The sequence below is a fragment of the Gopherus evgoodei genome, chromosome 9 (assembly GCF_007399415.2).
Source record: "Gopherus evgoodei ecotype Sinaloan lineage chromosome 9, rGopEvg1_v1.p, whole genome shotgun sequence".
Taxonomy (NCBI): Eukaryota; Metazoa; Chordata; order Testudines; family Testudinidae; genus Gopherus; species Gopherus evgoodei.
In genome coordinates this window covers 56,212,503-56,233,711 of record NC_044330.1, presented here as the reverse complement: position 1 = coordinate 56,233,711, position 21,209 = coordinate 56,212,503, and the positions used below count along the sequence as shown (strand labels likewise).

Genomic DNA, 21,209 nt, shown 5'->3' with positions numbered 1-21,209 from the left:
GCACATTTCCCCTTTAAATAGCTAACCCCTGTCCTAAGTATACTGCCTTGTTAATTAGATCAGCTTGCTGAGACACAGCTGCTGCCTTGAAGCTCCCTCCCTCCTGAACCCTGTTGTGTGTACCCCTTGCTCTATGGAAATGGGGTGCAGGAGCAGGGAGGAGGGGAACACCCTGACATTAGCCCCCTCTTCCCTCCCGTATAGAAAGCAGGAGTCTCTGGGAGCAGCTCCAAGGCAGAGGGCAGGAACAGCACATGGCAGTGGGGGGAGGGACAGCTCAATGCTGGCAATTGCTAGCCTGCTGGGCAGCTGCAGCACAGGCAACTTAGGGGAGCTGATAGGGGGCTGCCAGTCCACCCTGATTACAAGCCCTCACCAGCTAGTTCCAACGGGCTGCCCTTCCTGCAAGCAGTGGACAAAGCAGGCGGCTGCCAAACAACCTTAAAAGGGAGCATTGCACAACTTTAAATGAACATGTTCCCTAATTAATCAGCAACATAACAATGAAACAATATTAACCAGGATGACTTTAAGTGAGGAGTTACTGTACTTCTGTAGCTTTTTAATATCTCAATTTAATACAGGTACAGGGGTTGGGAAATCTGGTGTATTAGACTGTAGAATGATAGTTTTAATCAAATCCGAATTATGAATGATGGCAGTTAACATAAAAATAGTCTTGAGTTTTATGGAAGCCAGTGTGACCCACTGGGTAATACTCAGGAATCCTGGCTCTACCACCGATCTGCTGTATGACATGGGCATTGCTCTGCCTCTGTTTCCCTTCTCACTATAGTCTTGTCTTTGTGATTGTAAGCTTTTGGGACATGGATGTTACTGTGTGTTTGTACAGTGCCTAGCATAATGAACCCTTGTCTTGGTTGTAGTGACTGTGTTACACTATAGCGTCATAGACTTTAAGGTCAGAAGGGACTATTATGATCATCTAGTCTGATCTCCTGCATAACGCAGGCCACAGAATCTCACCCACCCACTCCTGTAATAAACCCCAATCTACGTCTGAGCCATTTAAGTCCTCAAATCATGGTTTAAAGACTTCAAGGTGCAGAGAGTCCTCCAGCAAGTGACCTGTGCCCCACACCGCAAAGGAAGGCGAAAACCCCCCAGGGCTTCTGCCAATCTGCCCTGGAGGAAAATTCCTCTTGACCCTAAATATGTTGATCAGCTAAACCCTGAGCATGTGGGCATGACTCACCAGCCAGACACCCAGGAAAGAATTTTCTGTAGTAATTCAGATCCCACCCCATCTAACATCCCATCACAGGCCATTGGGCATATTTACCGCTAATAATCAAAGATCAATTAATTGCCAAAATTAGGCTATCCCATCATGCCATCTAAACTTCCTGATGGTCAGTTTATATTCAGTATCATTTGTATTATGGTAGTTCTTCCTTTGGTCACAAAATTGAATAAAAGAGCAGTGGTTAAACACACTTCCACAATCTGAAGAGTTGTCCCCCTCTGGAAAGAGAATAGTGTAAATTGAAAGTGTTTACATCTTTGCAACAAGTCAGAAAATTTAAGTTAAGCTTTCCTATTTGGTGTATAGGGGTGTTCCAGCTACTGATTTGAGATTTGATTTATTGATTGGAGTTACGGTTTTAGTTGTGACCCATGAGCTGACAATTGATTAAAAACAGTATCATGTTAACATTCTACAGTTATTTATCATAAGGTTTTCTGTAGCTTCCATCGCTATAGTATCTAAATACACCTCTGCGCTGATATAACGCTGTCCTTGAGAGCCAAAAAATCTTACCACGTTGTAGGTGAAACCACGTTATATCGAACTTGCTTTAATCTGCCGGAATGCGCAGCCCCGCCCCCACCGGAGCACTGCTTTACCGCGTTATATCTGAATTCATGTTATAATGGGCCATGTTATATTGGGGTAGAGGTGTAGTAACACGTAGATGCAGGCATATTTAATATTTAATTGCATGATCAATTGAGAACTTTACCTGTAAAGTTTGTCTGTCACATTGAAGAATTATGTCTGAAGGTAGGCAACCAGTAAGTAGTTATGACAGATTTAAATATAACTTAAAATGTGATATATTCTTTTCATAATAGGGTTTGGCATAATATGCACCCTCTTCCTTTTGTACTGAACATTAGCTTGAACAAGAATGAGGACAGCTGGCAGATGCTCTAGTGCAGGAGATGCGACTGGGCTAAAAAGGCCTTTATTATGCAGCTTCTGACTGCTTCTCTGAAATGTTCTCCTTCCTGTTAAGGTGAAGATAGTTACTTCACCTCTGACTCATCACATACCCACAAAAGTTCACAACTATCAGCATATGCTCATGCTTTCAGAACTTCTTTAATGTGATTCAGCCCTTTGGTCCAATATATAATGGTTTATTTCACAAATTTATTTGAGGGACATCACCTCATCTATATTTTCTACCTTAGGGCAGATTAGTCCCTTCCCTTCAGTCTTTTGCTTCCTAAAAACCCAAATCATTTTTTCAATAGGCACCACATTTAAGGTGACACTGAAAAGAGGCTGTTTCTGGAATGATGCAGTTCACTCCCCCATACCAAATTGTTTTGTCCTCAAAAATACTATTCTTATCACGTGTTATGGTAGCTGATGAGTCTCAAAAGTTTTATAGAAAGGACTTTCTGCTTGTCCTGGTGCTGATGCCTGATGCAGAATTCCAGGTTGAAATGTTATCCTCTATTAAAGACGCACTGTGAGGAACTGCCAGATGGTATTCCACTTACTTGAGATCAGAGTTCTTCAGATGCTGAGGGTAGCATTTCTGGTGGTCTGGCACTTTGGTGGTGCCATGTGGTACCAGAGATTTTCTGACAAGGATCTTGATGTCAGCTCCAGCTGGAACCCAGTGAGATTGGATTTCCTCGATCTTAAGGGTCCTGAAAAGTATAGGCCGCCTCCTGATTTGGCCTGGCAACCTCAGTTGTCAGCCTTAGGGTGCCAGTTGGGTATGTCTGGATAAAGCACAGGGGTCAACACCCTTTGAAGATTTGGAAGGAGTGGAAGTCATAGCACTCGGAACATCAAAATCATCAGTGCAAAACCCCAAATACCACTCTGTAGCATCTGTTGGATTATTGGTTTAGGCAAGATTTTCTTCAGAACAGCCTTCCCTTAGCACTTTGTGGATGAGCTCTTGATCCAATGGGAGATGGATCTGAATTCAGTGCTGTGGACTTCTCTGAACTGAAAAAAACAGGTTTCTTGCAATTCTCCTTCAGTTCTACATCTAGTTTGGGCCCATGAATATCATTTGTGCTTCAGTTTTCAGTTTGGACAGCTCTCAAGTTTAAATCTGTCAGACTTTTTTCCATCTGGTTACTGTGCACCTTTGGACTTTTGGCCTTATGGTACTTCAGCTCCTGTGTCAGTAGTCTCTGTAGGCTTGTCCACATGAACAATTAGACTGTGGTGAGCTGGGGTGTGACTACCCCATGCTAGCCTGCAGCAGGGGAACTGTCTGTATGCACCCTGCTGACCTGACTTTGATCTAGTCCCATTTAAAAAAGATGTCTAGTTCAAAATGCTCTAACCAACGTCGTCTCCTATTTTTAGGAAGTCTCCAAGGAAGAGATGAAGGCTGCTGTGGGCATACCTTTACCTTTTCTGCTGGAGTTCCATAGAGTTAGATCTTGTCAGAACTAGGTATGTTAGCCCTTAGTAGCCAGCTACTAGTATATCCACACTAATACAATCATGTAAACTGTCAAAGGCACAGTTTGCAGTGGTGGAGCTTGCCCATGTTTGAACTTGTAGAAAGCTTCACTGGTGGAAATCCTAACTTAGAGACACCACTTCCTCTCCCTAGGCAAAGTCAGACAGTACCTTAGGTTAATAGTGGATAGTGGCCATTGTCAGTACAAGGTACTACTTTAGGGTATGTCTTCACTGCACAGATAACCTGGTGATTGGCACCTAGGTTAGCTTAGCATGGGTACAAGCATCCCCCTGGCAAAGCCCCAGCTGTATTACTATGGTCTTCACTGTTTCTGCATTATCCTGTGTATTCTTTGTGCTGAAACACCCTGTCAGTTGCTGGAGAATGCTTGTTCTTTGGGGGGAATTGTGGGAAGGGCATTGGAAAACTCTGATTAGTCAAATGATTTAGCCTTTAGCCTGCATCCTTACAGCAAAGGGGACCGGTTCTAGCCCATGTTAGAGCAGAGCTCAGATTCTGTACCCCCCCCCCCCCCCAAGCTCAACGCTAAACTGAGTAAGCTAGCCTGGACATAAAGTACCTCCAAACATGGGTCAGAGGTTTTACTTTGTGGATGATATGGGGGTTGGGCTAAAACCTGGGAAAGAGCCTAGGTTAACTGTGCAGTGAAGACATACCCTTGCTCTCTGGATTGTTAGCAGCCTGAGTGTAATTTACAAAGTGCTTGATGGTCACAGACAGCTCTTCTACCTAAGGGATTGTGTATGTTGTATCTATATCTGAGTCAATGGCTAATAACAGCCCCATCTCAGTGAGGTAATTCACACCCTTTGGGTATCTAGGTCAGTCCAAGAGAGTGAACCAATAATCCATGTTCTCGACTCTGTCCACCAATCTCAAACCCTGCTTCAAACTCACCCTATGCTGGCATCCGCAACCAAGATAGCCACATCAGTCTGTGCAGCTCCTATGATCATATTTGGGATGAAAACTTTATGGCCCAGAGCATCCATCAACGTAATAACTTTAGTCTGTCTCAAATTTGTACGTATCCACATCCATTGTTACTCCTCTTTCTCTTCCCCAATTTCATCCAGGACCCATAAGCAAATGAAGCTTTGCCAGTCTTTTTGGATTTCTGGTATTTGTGCATAGTTTGTTTGTTCACATTGCCCAGAAGGTAGAGTAAATGATCATTAGAATGTTTTTACCTGCATCAACGTGTCCTATTACCACTATCCCCGCTCAGGTTAACACTTCACTGTGGTTCCCCTGTATTCCACTGAAACACTAGCTTGTATGCTTCATGATAAGTTCACAGATGCAATCCAGGCAGTGGATTGCATCCTATTCTTCTTCAGGGCAGAGGGCCAGTGACATTTCATCTGAATGCTTCAAGTTGTAATGTTGGGCTATAACCTGTCTAGGTGAGTAGTTCTGTCCTTGTGCCTGAATTGTGAATAAGACATCTGGCTAGGTAGCACTTCTGCAGAAAAGAACCTAGGAGTTACAGTGGTCTAGAAGCTGGATATGAGTCAACAGTGTGCCCTTGTTGCTAAGAATGCTAACAGCATTTTGGGCTGTGTAAGTAGGAGCATTGCCAGCAGATCAAGGGATGTGATCATTCCCCTCTATTCAGCGTTGGTGAGGCCTCATCTGGAGTACTGTGTCCAGTTTTGGGCCCCACACTACAAGAAGGATGTGGAAAAATTGGGAAGAGTCCAGTGGAGGGCAACAAAAATGATTAGGGGGCTGGAGCACATGACTTACGAGGAGAGGCTGAGGGAACTGGGATTATTTAGTTTGCAGAAGAGAAGAATGAAGGGGGTTTGATAGCTGCTTTCAATTACCTGAAAGGGGGTTCCAAAAAGGATGGATCTAGACTGTTCTCAGTGGTACTAGATGACAGAACAAGGAGTAATGGTCTCAAGTTGCAGTGGGAGAGGTTTAGGTTGGATATTAGGAAACACTTTTTCACTAGGAGGGTGGTGAAGCACTGGAATGGGTTACCTAGGGAGGTGGTGGAATCTCCTTCCTTAGAGGTTTTTAAGGTCAGGCTTGACAAAGCCCTGGCTGGGATGATTTACTTGGGGATTAGGTTCTGCTTTGAACAGGGTGTTGGACTAGGTGACCTCCTGAGGTCCCTTTCAACCTTGAGATTCTAAATGGAAATGAAACTCTAGGTGATTTTTTTTTAAATGGGGTGGGGAATTTATGTAGCCTACAGTCACTTCATTTGTTCCCTTTTACTTTTCTGTCAGGCTGGATCATAGTGATCATCCCTCCTGAAGTAGGAGATGGACAGCTCTCCCTTCAGGGCTAGCCACTGGGAGCTAGAAAACTGTTGCTCTCCTCACCTGAGATGAGCATGCTGCCTTCAGTATTTCTTGCCTCTGACAGCTAATTACCTCTGGATTACCAGACTAGCTGGTGTGATTTAAAATGAGGGCTTTGGAGCGGAGCCTGGAGCAGGTCCAGAGAACTGAAGCTGCAGGTTTTTCGCTGGAGCGGAGCCGGAGCACAGGTCCAAAGCCCTGCTTAAAACACTGTAATTTCAAATATTTTATTAATTGTAATTATATACTGGCATTCATTATGTTCAGAACTTGAAAAATCTGCTTAATATCGATTTAGCTGATGAGTAAGCCTACTTGCCAGGGTGATTAATATACTTGTCATTATGCCCTGTGCAGACACACCCCAAAAGTTTGAATTCTTTACTGGAGACTTGCTAGCAGCAGGGAGAAGCTACTGATGGAAAGGAAGACAACCACAGGTGAAGTGCAGAGACAGTGCTCAAGGCCCTCCTGTTCTCTCCTCTTTCTGAGCACTGAGTGAGGATATTGTGTTCTTTATGAGAATGCTGTCCCTGGTCTCTGCTTAGAACTTGTTCTTCTTAAAAAATTTTTGTCTTAGCCTCTGGGTTCTGGGTGTTTGTACTTGAAGTAACATCTTCCTCTAGCTAAAGGCAGGAAGAGCTTTGTCTCTTGATGACTCTCTCAGGAGGTCTGGCAAAATAGGGGATTGAATCCAATGTCTTGAATATCCAAGTACAGTGTTTACTGCCTTGACCTTGGTCACTGGGCAGAGGGGTTGACCTAAGGTACACAACTTCATCTACACGAATAGCGTAGCTGAAGTCGCCATATCTTAGGTCAACTTGCCTGGTTGTGAGGACGGCAGTGAGTCGACTGCTGCTGCTCCCCTGTCAACTCCGCTTCTGCCTCTCATGAGCTGGAGTTCCGGAGTCGATGGGGAGTGCGTTCAGGGATCGATTTATCCATGTCTAGATGAGACGCGGTAATTCGATCCCTGATAGATCGATCTCTACCCACCAATCCAGCTGGTAGTGAAGACCTGCCCTTAACAAACAAGACCATCCTTCCGACATTTTGTTGCTTTGGATCTGCAGGGCATCTTGGTAAGAGAATAAATAAATAAAGATAGGGAGGTGGTAGTGTTTATGCATTCCTTGGTAATTTAATGCAATAGACTGTTAAACCTCCTAGGTAGAGACAAATGCATTTAAAATGCTCTAATTAATCTGCATTATAGAAGGTAGCTCCTTCTTGCCTCATTTACTGATCGCTTATCCGTGGTACACTGAAGGTGTGGTGCCTACTATCATAGCATATCAGGGTTGGAAGGGACCTCAGGAGGTCATCTAGTCCAACCCTCTGCTCAGAGGAGGACCTAATCTCCAACTAAATCATCCCAGCCAAGGCTTTGTCAAGCCTGATCTTAAAAACTTCTTAAGGAAGGAGATTCCACCACCACCTTAGGTAACCCATTCCAGTGCTAGCTGTGGAGGGTCCTTCAGACCCTGGCTGGGTTACACCAACACAGCCTTTGTGGTGAGAAATTTGTGATGTGGAATTCTAGGGGAAAAGAGAAATCCTGGAGGATATTCACCCCTCACTAAAGAACAATCTATTGGCTAAAGCGGTAAAATCCTGGGTTCCTTAACGGAATGGATTAAACTGATTTATGAGGAAATCTATCTAAAGAGAACTACTATCTCCAGCTATTGATATTGAAGTGACAGGCTACAGTTTTGAAACTAGTGTGCTTAAAATTAGGAACTTAAGCCTATTTCGGCACCAACATAAGTGGCTTGATTTTCAGAGCTGCTCACCACCTGCAGCTTCCATTGAATTCATTTGGATGTGTCACTCAGGACATCTGAAAATCAGAGCCATTTTATTTAGGTTTCTGAATATGCTCTTAGGTGTCTAATTTTAAGCACCCTGATTTGAGAATTTTAACCACAGTCATTTACCAGGAAGAGAGGTTCATTTCTGTGCAGGTCCATTTCATATTGAATATATGTAAACTTTTGTACCTCTAACTGTTGTTCTAATCACCTTTTTTGGCCAGTTTCAGCTCAGTGTTTCCAAATTGTTGAGTTGGAAATATTATTTCAGCCAACAGTTCAACCATAAAATAAACAAACTGGTATTAACAGTTGTAATTCATTTCAACAATATATTACTACATTTTTCCATGGTACTCCTTTACATAGGAAATAAGTACATGTTAATACTAAATGATTCATTACTTTGAGAGAGGCCCACTTTTCTAATGTGTGAAATAGCATTGAGTGTTTGGTACTCACAGTAACAAAAGCAAGTTATCCTAAATTTCTACCATAATACCCAGCTTCTAAAATCAAAATACTGAGTATGGAAATGCAGTGAGTAAAAGTATTTTGTGTGCTTGTTCCTTCTTCATGCCAAGATAGAACTCAGTTGCAGGATTCTCAAGAATTTATCAGACCACAGCGCTGAGTTAAAATTGGTTCCTGACATAGTTTTCATAGATTAATAGATTCCGAGGCCAGAAGGGGCCATTGTGTTTATCTAGTCTGAACTCTTATATAACACAAACTATAGAATGTCCCCCAAAATAATTCCTAGAGCAGATCTTTTGGAAAAACATCCAGTCTTGATTTAAAAATTGCCAGTGATGTCATGACCCTTGGTAAATTGTTCTTATGGTTAATTACCCTCACTGTTAAAAATGTACACCTTATTTGCAATCTGAATTTGTCTAGCTTCAACTTCATGCTATTGGATTGTGGAGTGTGTTGATTCATGTGTCCAAACTTATTCTAGAGGGCCAGAAATAATTCTCTCTATTAAACAGAATCCTAACCAATATAATCAGGGAGTTGATGAGAGTATGAGTATGTCTCCTGGTTGTCATTTATTCAATGCTCTTAAGGTGCAGTTTCAGAGGGAATAGGATAGAAATTAGATATATCTGATCTGCTTCTCTTAGGAGCATATCTGCTTTTAGAAAAGGGTTTAGAAAGGAATTGCCTTCTGTATGTCTTTGTCTACAGAGAATTTTAAGACTGTCTCTTCCAGAACAGCTTCTCACTATCCATTCACAAAATCTATGCTTTTTTTTTTATAGCAAATGAGGCAACTCTAACAGGAGTAGAGAAGGGATGGCAAGATCTTAGCTAACATCAAAATACTAATTGGCGTTAGGTAATACTACAGTATTATTAAAGCAGCTGTATTGAAAATTAAAGGTGATTTAACATTGTCTCCCTGGAAGTGTATATAAAACTGTTTGATGTTGTAGGCCAGGATTCAGACTTGAATATAGGATAAGCAACATACATGGCTGTTTTAATAACCACCCCCCCAAATTGTCCTACAACTGGATGTGTATAGGATGTAGGTTGTGTACAGAGGTGAGGGGTTGAATGCATTTCTGGAGATGGTAATTCAAATTTGTTCCCAAATTAATGTCTAGTTTATTAGTCCTTGTTCTGTCACAAAACCATCATGCTATTTGACATAAATCTGCATGTTTGTCAGTCTCTGTTCCATAGGCTCTTGTGACTGGAATAGCATAGTTGGGATTGAGGTCTATAAGATGGAAGCTTGTGCCAGCGTTTGTCTTAGCTGCTGTGTCAAGGCAATGCTACTAACTTCTCACTTTCATGAATGCTAATTCTTTCACATGTTTAGATTCTTCCACACTGTATATGTATGGTTTGAGGAGGGTTGGAGAGAAGGCCTCTTTGTCTTTGTGACACAAGGGTTTATCCCTGAACTCTCCAGACCATAGGGGCTATCCTTCTACCCAGCAGGTGGAAATAGAAGAAAAAAATCTTTGAGTAGTCTACTATAAATCTTTACTGTTTCTTTTTCTGTTGCAAATAGGTCAGGGAATCTGGGTCTGTCATACTCTTTTGAATTGACCTGTACTTCCTTCTGAATATTCTACCTTTAAAGGGTCAATTCTACCCCTGCTTCAGAATCCTGTGTGTGTCTTGCTCTCAAAGATGTATCATAGCTTCCATCCCTGTGGATGCGAATTAGATGGGGGCTCCCTTTGCAGTTTGTGGTTGGAATAAACCCCATGACTTGTTTTGTGTATGACACAGCCAGACTGCTGCTTGGTGAACTCTTATAGGCTATTGATGCTATAGGACAGGCCTGCACAACGTATGGCCTGCGGGCCGCATGCAGCCTGTGGAGCCTCACTGTGCGGCCCATGGCGGGGGATTCTGAATCCCCGCACACAGCGCTCTGCGGGCAGCCCAGAGCCCTTTGAATCCCGGCAGCAGCAGAGAATCAAAGGGCTCTGCGCTGCCCGCAGCCACGGGGAGCCCAGAGCTCTTTAAATCCCCGCCGCGGCTGGGAGTCAAAGGGCTCTGGGCTGCCTGCAGAGATTCCCAGCCGCGGCTGGAATTTAAAGGGCTCAGGGCTCCCCACGGCTGTGGGCACCCCAGAGCCCTTTGAATCCCGGCCGCGGCCACTGATTGCCCCTTCCCCACACCCCTGCCCCAACTGCCTCCCAGGACCCCAACCCCCTATCTAAATGCCACTGCTCCTTGCCCCCCGATTGCCCCCTCCCGAGACCCCTGCCCCTAACTGCCCCTTGGGACCCCAGCTCCAATCTAAGCCTCCCTTCTCCTTGTCCCCAGCTGCCCCCTCCTGAGACTTCCCCCAACTTCCCCCCAGGACCCCACCCCCTGCCTGTCCCCTGATAAACCCCTTGGACTCCCATGCCTATCCAACTACTACCTGTCCCCTGACTGCCCCTCTGAACCTCTGCCCTGTCCAACCTCCCCTGCTCCCTGTCCCTTGACTACCCCCCCGGAACTCTCTACCCCTTCTCCAACCCCCAGCCCCCTTACCATGCCACTCAGACCAACGTGTCTGGCTCTGTGCAGCTCCAGACACGTTGCTGCCATGCTCCACCGAAGAGCCCACAGTCTTCCCCCTCCCCCCCACCCCCAGCCTCTGCCTTGCAGATTTGAACACCTCAAAATTCAGGAGTGCTCAAGCTCAGTTTGGGCAGCTGTTACTTCATTTCTCCCAAATCAAATATACTGATCCACTGTAACTTGCTGTAGAAAAAGTAGGATAAAATTGAGCAAGAAATGCTTATTAGGACTGGAATTGCTATTTTCAACCGCCATTGCCTTTTTGTTTGTTTGAAAGGAAGACAGTGATATTGCATTGACAAATTCCCCATAGAAAGAAAGAGTGGAACAAAAGAATAGTAAAGGCACCTCAACTTTTCCTCATTTATGGAGGACAGTCTTATAATATGCATCCAGATATCTTCCAATCACACAAGCTGAAAATTGTTCCACTTTACTGCAGCTCTGTAAGCATATGGGAACCAATCCTCTCTGTGTTTTGTGCACATCCAAAATTCCTGCTGAATGACCTGCCCTGGGAGTGAGTTACCAGTGACCCAGGGCTGGGGCGGCAGAAGGTGTGGGGGGGAGCCAAGGGCTGGGGCAGCAGCGGGGTGGGGGGAGGGCACTGGTGGGGAAGAAAGGGGGAAGCCCAGAGCTGGGCAGCAGGGGGTATGTGTGGGTGGGTGGGGGGAGAGCCCAGGACTGGGGCAGCAGGGGGGTACAGAGGGGATCCCAGGGCTGGGACGGGGGGCAGCCAAATTTTTTTTTGCTTGGGGCAGCAAAGAACCTAGAGCCGGTCCTGCTGGGTTCCCCCAGCCGCCGGAGCCCAGGGCCCTTTAATTTGCCCCTGAGGGCTCTCAGCCACCTCTTCAGCTGGGAGCCCCTGGTTGAATTAAAATAAAGTACCACCTCCCCACCCCCAACATTCCTTTTTGGCCCACAGCTGTTTTGGTGGGGCTACACTGGGGAAGGAGGGTTTGTTTTCGCAGGGCTGGGCGGCCCTGGGGCGGGGTGTTTCTGCGGGGCCAGGAGGTTTCGGCCCTCAGCTGTTTTCTTTGGAGTAATGTGGCCTTTGCCGCTTTATGAGTTGTGCAGGCCTGCTATAGGAGAAATCTGTGAGACAAACTATATAGTCACGCTGTCACTAGATGCAATTGTGGAACCTATCAGAGCTCTCGGAACCCCAGTTATTATGTTTTGGTCTAATTTTTAAGATAATTTCTCAAGGAAAGCAAGAAAAGAAACATAGATTGGAAGGAAGAAGAATGAGAGAGAAACCAAGAATAGACAACCTTAACTTTTTCTATATCCATTTAAAGCTAGTCTTATTTCCCTGGAATAACAAGTTACCCACTGACTTTGAAATGTGCTCTATCAGGATTCTCAGTCTTTCGCTACTCTTGATATTCAGTCATGTCTGAACATATTTTCTAGAATTTGTTACTGGCATATTTACTTTTTTCCAAAGTGGATTTGATTTACATGAAATTGATTTAAATCATGATTTGGTAGGGTCCTAAGCATGTTCCATGTGCTTAAGTTTGTCTTCTGTGTGTTTAGTCTCCCCTATTGATAAACCTTCTCCAGTAGCTGACAATTTCATTATTCTAGTGGAATCTAGCTCTTCTGGGAGGTCATAGAGGGAGAAATGATCTCATGTATGGTAGGTAGGCCCAGTACAACACTTAATGGAGGCAAGACAGCAAGGCAGAACTGGAGACCAGAGCTAGTAACTTTTTCTATATTGCATTATTAGTTAGGCCATCAGTATAATGATATTTAAAAGAAACACCCCCCCATACCATTACGTTTCTTCTACAATTGACTGAAAGAACCAACCATGCTCCTTTGATGATTTTTCAATTCACTCTGTATCAAACTGGTGTGTGAGTATTATAGGCAGGCCTGGCAGTATTGCTGTTTATTAAGGTTGCCCAACATTTCCCATTATGACACCCTGTTTTCAGTAGATTACAACATTGTCAAAATTTTGAGCCAAAATTTTCCGTGTTGGGTGTCTGTCTCAAGGCTGAATGTTTTTAAAAGTTTCAGCCAAAATGGTTCTCAGCTGTTTCCAAGAGTGAGCTTAGGGGACTTGTTGTTTGACCATGTTTTTAATAAATAAATAAATAAATAAATAAATAATATATAACCATTTCATGCTTTTAGGGATCTAATGAAGAGCCATTGGAGGACAGATGGGCAGAGGAGCCAGTGTTTCATTTTTAGCCCACTCATTGTCTGAATTGTTGTGTAAGAACCTGTAAAAATTACTTTTCATGTAACAAAGAATAAATTACAGATGCCATGAGTTGTCCTCTGATGAAAAATGAGCAGAATTGGTTAGCGGAAGGTCAACCATGACTCACTGGTGTAGGAAGTCCTACTGAATGAAACAGTGCACTAACTAGGATAAACAGTAAGGATCATAGTTCCTTACTATGGGAGTATAGTATTCACCAACTGTACCTTTCCCCTTGCATATCCTTTAGCATGTGTCTGATTAGCTTTTTCTATATCACTCAACAAATTAAGTGCATGAACCTTCTGAATATACCCAGAAGCTTAGTGCTAATATTTTTCAACCTGGGAATGTGGATATGTACTATATTATAAGTAGAACACCAACTAAACTTATTCTGATATGGTTTCTAGACTTTGACTTTAATGAATTGTAATTCAAGGAGTCATTTGTTCATCCTTTCCCTCCTCTACCCCCCAATCCCTCCAAAAAAACCCCAAAACTTATTTGAGTAATTAGGTTGTGGGAGAAACTAACCCACATCAGTCTAAAACATATCTACTAATTTGTGTATGTGGGGACAGTTTTCCTTGGAGAGTTTAAACTGATTCTCCCTGTAAAAAAAAAAATCTGTCTTAATTTACTCTTATTGCATACAGATTGACTATGCTTTTCTGTAAACATAATTACACTGGTCCAAGCTTCAAACTTTGTTAAACCATAGAATAGAATTGCATCCAGATCTCCTGCCTTCCTTGTATACAGATATTCTTTAAAGAAAAATAAAGCTTTAACTATCAGTGTGCAGTGTAGTTAGTGGAACTTCTTCGATCTTATTAGAAACAATATGAATAGCAAACTTATCAGAGTTGAGGACAGCATGTCCTAAGTGTCTAGCTTACATTCTTTCAAATGTAGTAATTTACTGTACATAATCCATTTTTATTTACTATTACCATGCTTTGTACAGATTTTAACCAACACCTCTATGCGTAGTCCAATTGTTTTATGTGCATGAGAAACTTTAAAAAACTTAGAGCAGTAGAAATTAATTTTGATTTGTCAGATTCAAAAATTGCCCTTTGTGCATGTGGAGTAGTTTCTTAATGATCCATCAAAATTCAGAAGAGCATAATGTATGGCAAATTAGAATATTTTAAAATACATTCAAGTTTTGTGCATTGAATGAGACACAAGGGAGCTCTGTGGAAGACCTGCCTCATTTATGCAGCAGTAACATACTATATGCTATAAAAGAGTAGGTTTCATCATTGTTAAGCCTGAGCATTAATGTTAGTATAACTTACATGTCCTATTTTAATGTTTAGGTAGCTGTGCGTAAGTTGCACCCCTTCTAGCCTTTGTCTGCTTGTTCATCTTTCTTTAGCTTGTGAGCATCCTAGGACAGGAATTATAATTCCTTTTGTTAGGTAAGTGCCTACCACGTAAGTGCTGTTTGAAAGAAAGAATAATGAATAGGTCAGGATTAAGTTTGTACACCAATAATTTAACATTTCATGACTGAATGCTTATCCCTACAACCTTGGCTTTCTGAACAATGTGTTTTGTTTAGGCAGCAGCATAGTCAGTGGATGGGGCACTGGATCTGGATTCAGTAGACCTGATTTCTGTTTCTCCAACTGCTACTGACCTTCTGACCGTGGGCATGGTTATTTGCTTCTGTATGCTTGTTTCCCGAGCTGTAAAATCAGGATAATACTCATTGCTGTAGAACAGGGGTTCTCAAACTTCATTGCACTGCGACCTACCCTCCCCCCCCATGACAACAAAAATTACTTCACAACCCCAGGAGAGGCGGCTAAAGTCTGAGCCCCCCTGAGCCCTGCTGCCTGGGTTGGGGGCCAAAGCCCAAGGGCTTCAGACCCAGGCGTGGAGCCTGTAACCTGAGCCCTGAAGCCCTTGAACTTCAGCCCCAGGCAGTGAGGCTTGGGCTTCAGCCCCGAGGTCCCAGCAAGTCTAAACCAGCCCTGGCAACCCCATTATAATTGAATTGTGACCCACGCTGGGGTCCCGACCCCCAGTTTGAGAACCACTAGTGTAGAACTTTTAGATATACAGATCAGTGTTGTTTAAGAAATTATTAAATATTGCAGGAAAATAAGTAGTCATATAAAAAAGTCCCATTTTTCATTCTTTTGTAAGACATTGAAAGGCGTGCCTGTGCCCTTGTTGTTTAGGTTTAATGTTTCCTCTGAAGCTGCTAATCTTGGATGTAGAGTAGGGCTTGAAACATTTATTACCCAGACACTTATTAGCGAAAATGGGAATATGAATGAGGTTGGGGGGCTTCCCCATTGAGTTCTTGGGAAACATTTTGGTGAGAACACACGCCTTCCTGCAGTCCTGAATTGCTGTGAATGGAGAGGATGTCTGAATTTCTATTGAGGGTATTGCTCCTGGACCTTGCTAGGATGTTCTACCTGTCACCTTTGCCTCTGAAATTTGAGACTTAACCTCCGTCCAGCAACTAGAAGGGAGAAAAGGGTATTTGTATTTTTGCTCTGCCTCCCCACAAAGAGCTCTCCCCTGGGTTTGCTAGAGGTTGCGGAAATAGTACTGTATTTTGCTTTTCTACCCTCTTTCCCGCCTCTGTATTTTTCATCCTACTTTCCTGAGTAGCTCTAGCACCTGCCTTTGCAGTGGCTTGTACCTTTCCCAGACACGAACAGCAGCCTGAAATTCAAGGAATTTGTGAGTTTCATGGCTGGACATAGGGTTTTGATTAGCAGTGAAACTAAGAAGAGACTTTGGCAATGCTGAGCATCACCACAGGCAGCGGAACCATCTATAGACCCAGAAAGACATCCCTGTATTGGTTTGCCCTCATTTCACTTTTGGAAGATTATATTGGCAATTATGAGGACCAGAAACTATTTTTAATAAAAGTTTATATTTTGTATCGGTTGGTAATTTAGGCCTCCTATACACATGCTGGAAAGCTTCCCCCTGTCCAGTGGCAAGTGGATTCTTTCAGGGATGAACTGGGACATCATGTTCTGAGTAGCTCTCAAAAAGGACTATAGCACCACAAAGCTGAATCACGCCGTTCGGGTGTCAGGACCATAAACTGAGTACTGGTTTTCCCTATGGAGATGACTCTTGATTTGTTATAAATTTACCGTGTATGCCTCCCATGTACTGCCTCTGCCTATGGTTCAGTTCAGAAAACAGACATGGGACAATGTCCCACTAATGTGTTTAAGATCACTACCATCACCAACATGCTCATGCTATTAGATCCACAGGTCTTGAGTTCAGTTCCCTACAGATGGTGCTCATCCATCGTGGTGGTACAGAGTGATGGCTTGTAGGGTGGATGGGTCACTTGTATCTGAAAACATGAGCTTCTACAGCTTGGACTGAAAGACTCCATCTACTAGCTCAAGTCTAGTAGCAAACTCATAAGCAAGTTACATATTCTAGCCACTGGCAAGGAGAGGGAAGCGTGGGGGACAGAGCCATGCTGTTAGCAACTGTTATACCCTTACAGTGGCAGGAGATGCTGGTCCCAAGCTTCAGAGGTCTGTCTCAACTCCCCATATGGGGTACCATTGTGTAACTGCTCCAAGGACTGCTAGATCTAAAAGCATGAGCCTCTGTTGCCTGGGTGAAAGGAACTGGTCCATTAGCTCAGAGGTAGTAACACTCATAAACCTGCATCCATGGTCTCTAACCCCTAGAACAGTTACAAAGAGCTGAATTTACAGCATGTGGGATAAATGGCTTTTTTTGGAGACCGGTATGCTCTATCTCTTCTCTCTCCAACCTTGCCATTCTTTCTACCATTTCTTCTAACGTGCAGCAGTTGTGGTGTCAACGCCAGTAGCACTATAAGTGATGGAAACCAAAAGCTCAGTTTTTCCTGCTTCTAATATTGCTACTAGCAATCCCCTGATGGGGCCAGCGGTAAGCCATGTTTCAAGGATCAATCATTTTACATAGGATTGTGATTGTACCCAGGATATAATTCTGTAGCCTGTTATGAATGCAGGCGGAAATATATGAATGATCATGGTGCACAGGTAATCCATGGTGTGACACGCTCAATCCAAAATGTGATGCTCCAGAATAGTTTGTTCACTCAGTGCTTAAATAAGTCGTATTTAGAATAATTGATTTAATAAAGACTAGGGCTGTTAAATGATTTAAAAATGTAATCACATGATTAAACAATAACAGTACCATTTATTTAAATATTTTTTGATGTTTTCTACGTTTTGAAATATACTGATTTTAATTCTGACACAGAATACAAAGTGTACCGTGCTCACTTTATATTTATTTTGGTTACAAATATTTGCACTGTAAAAAAAGAAAAGAAATAGTATATTTTAATTCACCTACTATAGTACTCTAGTGAAATCTCTTTATCATGAAAGTTGAACTTACAAATGTAGAATTATGTAAAAAAAAAAAGCGTATTCAAAAATAAAACAATGTAAAACTTACAAATCCACTTGGTCCTACTTCAGCCATTCGGTCAGACAAACAAGTCTAGTTACATTTGCAAGAGATAATGCTGCCTGATTCTTGTTTACAATGTCACCTGAAAGTGAGAACAGGTGTTTGCATGGCGCTGTTGTAACCGGCATCGCAGATATTTACATTCCAGATGCGCTAAAGATTCATATGTCCCTTCATGCTTCAACCACCATTCCAGAGGACATGCGCCCGTGCTGATGATGGGTTCTGCTCGATAACAATCCAAAGCAGTGTGGACAGACACGTGTTCATTTTCATTATCTGAGTCAGATGCCACCATCAGAAGGTTGATTTTTCTTTTTTGGGTTCTGTAGTTTCCTCATCAAAATGTTGCTCTTTTAAGACTTCTGAAAGCATTCTCCACACCTCATCCCTCTCAAATTTTCGAAGGCACTTCGGATTCTTAAACCTTGGGTTGAGTGCTGTAGCTATTTTTAGAACTCTCACATTGGTACCTTCTTTGCGTTTTGTCAGATCTGCAGTGACAGTGTTTGTAATAAAAACAAATATAAAGTGAGTACTGTACACATTGTATTCTGTATTGTAATAGAAATCAATATATTTGAAAATGTAGAAAAACATCCAAAATATTGAATAAATTTAAATTGGTATTCTATTGTTTAACAGTGCAGTTAATCACTATTGATTTTTTTAATCGCTCTACATTTCTGAGTTAATCGTATGAGTTAACCGATTCATCGACAGCCCTAATAAAGACACATTGTGAGGGATGACAGTCACAGACTAGTGGTCCGAATCGCTGTGATATCGCAAACAATTAGTAGTAATTTGAGTCTTCTCTACCTTTAAACTTCAGAAAAACTTGGGCTTGGAAGAACTCAGCTTGTGCAAATAAGAGCTTGAAAGTGTTGCTCCTAGCTATTGAAGTATGAGCAAATGCTAGCAACCCAGACCTCTGCATTTGTTGGGATCACAGATGTTGGTGATGTGAACACACTGCATGTGCTCCTCCCTCTCCCCTGTGTACTGGTTCTTGGGAACCTGTAGTGAATTTAAATGGATGGACATTTCGTTCTCTTTGATTCTCTACAGGCTCATATGGACAGAGTTTATGGGGGAGGAGCACAATAATATATATTTGCACCATGCACACATCTGCAGTCCTAATAAATAAAGCAACCTGGCTTTTTTTTGTGTATCCTACCCAATTTTCATGCCTGTCTGTCTTGGCTTTTAATTATTTATGAAACAAATGTGATGAGTTGACATTTGGAAGATGTAGATGTGATGAGTTGACATTTGGAAGATGTAGAACAAAGATATGGAACAGATAGACATATTCATGCTTTGTTCACTTATAATTCACTCACATTCATTAACACGCATCAACTGTAACACTGTCTTTATATGCCAAATGTATATTTTATTTAGCAGAAATTATAATTAAAGATATTGGAGTTTGGTGTAGTTTAGTCATGGAAGAAGATACCAGAAGGTTTATGGTTGGATATTGAGGCTTTTGCATATGCCATCTTAGTGAAAAGCAAGATAAGCACAGAGCATATCTTTTCTAATGAAAGATGTGTCAATGATTTAGAGTAGGAAGTGATTTTTCTCCAGATTTGAGTCTGTTGCCTTTTGGGTTTTTTTTGTTTTTTTTCAGAAGCTGTCCACACCGCGAGCCATTGTTTGGCTTTTTGTTATAACTGAATGTGTAGATTTTGTGAAAGTGAGGGCCACTGTGGCAACCTACTAGGAGCTTTAAGAGCAGTATATCTTTGTTTATTAATAATTACACAAAAATCATGCCTTGCTGTGCCAGCACTAAGAGGGAAGATTACTGAACAGAAGTGCTATTTGCAATACGTAGGTTGTGGGCCGTCTCGATGTGAAAGAGAGTGGCTTATGATAGCCATGGGTCACTTAGTAGAACTCTGTGCATGTCACTTGAAGTGCCCTTGATCGAAGATGACAGCATTTGAGCATAGTGTAAGATTTTGCACCTTTACACAGAAATGGCCTTAAGGGGGAAATATTTTATTTCTGTGTATTTCTTCTCTATGGCTCTGGAGTATGTTCTGCCTTATTTAGAAAGAGGTACCAAAACCTTTGCAACACTTTCAAAACACCTCATTATCAAAATATATTTCTTCTGTAGTTAAGTCTACTATAGAGCATATGACCAGTCAGTTTTGGAGAGACCAAGTCCTTTCTCCATGATTAATGTTGAAGCTACCTTTCGGGTTTCTTTTATGCAGTATTTGTTCTGTCACTGCCTTATTTTTTTCTTGCCTTGTCCAGTTGATAACTAAATTCCAGCTGTTTATTTGCCCTAGGTTTGCTCCTTTTACTTGTGAGTGTGCTAGTAAAAAAGATAGGGAGGAGTGGGAGCCTGAAAAAGGATAGAATGAAAAGAATTTGCCTGGGTAGCTATTGTGTGCACCATTTGGCTTGCTAGTTGTTATTTTGCAAGGTAGTACTCTGAACGTCTCCTGTATCCCTTGTAGATTAAGATTCGTCAAAGTGTGTAGCCCAGGGACAGACACATGAGGGAGAGACTGCCTCTGTTCAAAACATTTCCAGGCATGAAGTGGTGTGTGCGCTGTGGGAATGTGGCAGGAAAGGCTCAAGTAAGTTCACTGCTTCATCAGTGAGGAGGCCTCCCCTGCGAGTAAATTTAATAAGTTATTTCCCTTGCATGGGTTGTGAAGTGGTTAGATTTCCTCTGAGCTTTTATCCTAACACTGTTCCTTAAACATTTGAAGTTAGCCTTTTTCTGGTGCAAGTAATAACTGTTAGTCAAACCAAATAAATCAATGAGGTGTTAAAATTCTTCCCTTGGTTGGAGGGGATTAGAGTAGGGTTTGTTCCTTTCCCCCTGTGAATATCAGTGTTTTTTAAACATCCATCTTTTATCTCCTATAGCTGTGTAGTCTGGCATTGGGCATGTCCATTAGTTTATCTGGGACTATCTAAATCTGGTAAGACTTGTGGCAATGAACTGTGTTAAGAATGGTGTCTGCCTTACAAGGTCAGACGTATTTGACTTCAGTATATTCGTATATAGAAGCTAAATAACTGGTGTTATGACTAAGTGGAGTGGATTACCATTTTGACTCCTAGCGACTGCTGTCAAGATTATTCTTATTCTTGCTTCTCACAAGCTCCATTTTGGCAGATGGGAAGTCTGCAGTTGAACTTGCCAAAGTCTGAAGAATCAATTCTGTGTGTGCAACTAGTATTTTTCTATAAATTTTCAGATGACCTAAAAGGTAGAAATAACTTTAAAATACTTGAATTTGGCCTCTTAGTATAGTTTTTGCTTCAGCTTGATCTCTAGGGATCCAATCTTACGAGACCAACCTGTTCAGCTTTTAATTGTTCCTTTTTGTGTTTTGCTTTTGGTATGAAGCAATCTGAATTTATTGGTTCATCTGAAACCAGATTAGAATTTTTCTACAGTGAGTAAGTCATTTTAAATTGATTAGCTACTGTGCTAACACGCTTGCTAGTAATGGGGCAGGAAGTAAGCTGTGGCTAGGTAACACAGGCTGAAATAAAAACTTGTCAGCAAACTGCTTTGAGCTAATCCCAGGAAGGAAGTGAGCTATGATTGGCACTAAGTTAACTAATTGTAGAAAACTTA

At 42.3% G+C, this 21,209-nt stretch overlaps 1 protein-coding gene across 4 annotated transcripts in view; it reads left to right on the top strand.

The window, feature by feature from the left end:
* Positions 1-21,209, top strand: part of PAK2 (p21 (RAC1) activated kinase 2) — a 76,889-nt gene that overhangs the window by 5,755 nt on the left and 49,925 nt on the right. The window lies entirely within an intron of this gene.